This window comes from Nicotiana sylvestris, chromosome 5 (assembly GCF_000393655.2).
Source record: "Nicotiana sylvestris chromosome 5, ASM39365v2, whole genome shotgun sequence".
NCBI lineage: Eukaryota > Viridiplantae > Streptophyta > Magnoliopsida > Solanales > Solanaceae > Nicotiana > Nicotiana sylvestris.
This window is the reverse complement of record NC_091061.1, coordinates 146022518-146026089: the sequence shown is the minus strand read 5'-3', so window position 1 is coordinate 146026089 and position 3572 is coordinate 146022518.

Here is a 3572-nt window from a genome sequence, read left to right as displayed (position 1 = left end):
CGCGCTGCTGCACCTTTTGCCCATCTGGCCCGCATTCTTACTATGCTAGCCTCGGATTTTTCCAAGTCTTTTTGGCTTTTAACGACTTGATTCCTTAACCCTGCTATCAGCCTTTTATCGGACCGGCTTCTCCGTTGGGTGTCGGCATCCATTTTCATTTTCCGGATTTGAGCTTTAAGAATCTCGCTTTCCCGGGCTAATTTGTTCTTTTCTCCTTCATCGGCAGCAACCTGCACCTTGTTCTCAAATTTCAGATCCTTAATTTGTTGTTTCAGCTTGCCTATTTCGGCCTGGTATTTCCGCTCTTTGGCCAACCAATATCACGGTTCTTGCAATGCCTCAATGAACTCTTGAATGTGGGCTTTTTTGGCTAGTCGTTCTGGCTCATCTCTTACAACATCTCTCTCCATGTACCAGGCGATATAAGCCGGTGAGACTTCACCTTGGGATAAGTCGCACACTCGAGTGTTTACCGTTAAATATTGGCATTCATTCCATATAGAATGAACGGCTTCTTCATGAAATTGGCCATGGATACCAACCTCGACTGCATAAATACTAAGATCTTCATGTGGGTGTACCACCTGGCACCTCCTTAACTGTCTCATCACCCGGTAAGGCACATAAGGCTGAATGCCTCGGAGTCCCATTAAGAGGAAGTAAGGACCCGTGACGGGCATGTATACAATTTCTTCAACAGGAAGCCAACCCAATGTCCACCCTATTTGTGCTGCTGTGGTGGTGCGAAGGCAAGATACCCAGTCTTCAGACCCTTCTGCCAGTTTGAGCCCTGAAACCCTCGTGTTATATCCTTCAATGCAACCTTCGTTTGTAGATCTACAACTCATATACTGAGGATGATGACACAAGTGCTCGATCATCCACATTTGCAATAACAAGTTGCACCCTTCGAAAAAATCTGCCTCGGCTTTACAGGCTGTGAGAGCTCGGTATATCTCGGACACTATCATAGGGGCCAACGTGCTTTTGTTGTTAGTAATTAGGACCTTGAAGACTCCAGCCACCTTTAAATCAATATTTCTGTCTTTCCGAGGAAACACCACAATGCCCAAGAATGCTACCATGAAGGCAAATCGCTTATGTTCATCCCATTTTGTCTGATTCCCTCTACTGCAAACCCTGCTTTCCAAATCGTCGAACCCTCTTATATGTCCATACCTCTGGAATATGAACTGCAAAGTAGAAAAACCCCTATCCAATTCAGAGTACGAGACTCCCTTGCTTATCTTCAGCAGATCCATGAACTTGTGCGAATTGACGGTTCTTGGTGCAATCAGATATTTATGCCTTAGCCCCTCAGTAATGTCCATATATCCTGCTACCTCTTCCAAGGTTGGGGTGAGTTCAAAATTCGAGAAGTGGAATACGTTGTGGGCCGGGTCCCAAAATGTAACCAAAGCTTTTATGATGTCACATCTGGGTCTGACGTTCAACAAACTGGTGAGGTCTCCCAGATGTGATTTGATCTTATCTCGCTCTGACTTTTCCAAATCCTTCCACCACAAGCGCAACTCCAAAGGGATCTTGCTCCTAACTGTTACCGGCAAACTTGGACCCGTGCTCATTCTGCATGTTTGTTTGGGGTGATTAAGACTCATTGGACTCAAAGGAAGAATTGACACTCATTTAAAACTCTGGTCTTGTCAATACAGCCCTTCAGCACTTTGAAGAAGATTTAAAGGCTGTGTTTTACCAACCGGACAAAACCTTAAAAATGACCAACAGTGGTTTTTCTCGCAAAAACAGCCTTCCGGCGTCTTTTTAGGGACATTCGGCTATTTTTACAAGAATGGAATCACCTGACTTATTTACGACGAAAAATTAAAATTTTTGACATTTTTTTTTTGGCTATTTTTGCAAAAGGGGAGGTTGGACCCGATGAGGGTTGCCTACCTATCTCACATCCTGTGAGAATCAAACCTACGTAGTTCGGACCACGACCAATAAACTAATTCTGACAACAAGACTTGTTTAAATAAATTACCCTAAAAAACATTTTTTTTTCACAAAATTTTAGTAGAGTTTGCCGGTAACTCGGAATTATCTCTCTATACTGCTATTTTCTCTTCTTCTTTTTTTTAGAAGCCGGTCAGCATGCAAGTTTGCGGCAAATAAATGCATAAAACACACCGGATGCAGCAGAATGGTCTTTTCATTTCAGGTTACTTGTCCTAGACGGACGCAACCCCTGTGTTGAGTCCCCTAAGTCAAATGCACATGATACAAATAAGCGTTCCTACTAGGGATCCGGCATGAGGTTTTGTTATACTAGGTTTATCCTGGGTGTTTGTTCTAGACCTGGTTTACCCGAGCGGACAACTCGAGCCGAGGATGGGAACTGCGTACCGGTAACCAAAAGATCATCCGGTTTTGCAACTCCTCCGAATCCTCGTTCTATTTTGGGATAGGACACTAACAGAAAGAAGTCACGACCAGCGTGCACTCCTCAAGAGAAAGAAGAGAGGGATTTTTGTAGCAGTTTATATATACAGTTCAAATAATATCAAAGCGCTAAAAGCAACATTTAGCACATTAAGCCCAAACATGTAATAAAATCAGATAATAAACAAAGCCAGATACAACAATTATTATAAGCTCAAATTCTGAACCCTGAACCAGAGATTCTGGGTTCGAGTCCCCAGCAGAGTCGCCAGAGCTGTCACACCTCTTTTTTCGCCCGCGCCAGTAGGGGCGTAGAGGAAGTTTTTCCAATTAAAGGACAATCGAAACGGAATTTATTTATTTAATTCAGAGTCGCCACTTGGGAGATTTATGGTGTTCCAAGTCACCGGTTGAATCCTGAATCGAGGAAAAGAATGACTCTGTATTACAGTCCGCGCACCAGAAATCCGAGTAAGGAATTCTGTTAAGCCGGGAGAAGGTGTTAGACATTCCCGAGTTCCGTGGTTCTAGTACAGTCGCTCAACTATTATCTTTGGCGTAAATTATCTGATTTTAATAATTATGAGTCTATGTGCAAATTTTAACTTTTAGCCGCATTTATTATTGTTATTTTAAAAAAGAATTGCAACGTCGTGAAAACACGTCTCGAATCACGTCACATAAATGCACCCATGGTTGTTGACACATTTCGACTTCATTGGGATTTGTATTTGAGTCACATAAATGTGCACTCGAGTTTAGGAATGTAATGTTACTAAAATGCACGCCTAAAGAGACTAATGCGTTATTATTTTGGGGAAGGCCGTGAAATTCACTAAAACGGCCCATCCCGAAGTCTAAAAATTAGTACAATACTTATTGAGGGCCCCGCAATTTATAGTTTATTCGGCGAGGCTCATCTCATTTTTATTTTAAAAGGGCAAACCTAAAGTGACTATGATTTTCTATTTTTATTTGTCTCTAAAAATAAGGAAAATCCTACTTGGTTAATATCATTGATCTAATGCAAGCTAAATGATGGTCTAAACTAAACATGTCATTAGGCCCCAAGGGAAACCCAAAGAGTAAGAATCACTAGCCAATCTATAACCAAAATCAACCGTATGTAGGCTTTGGCCCAGGCCCAAACGAGAAGGAATTCAGCACAA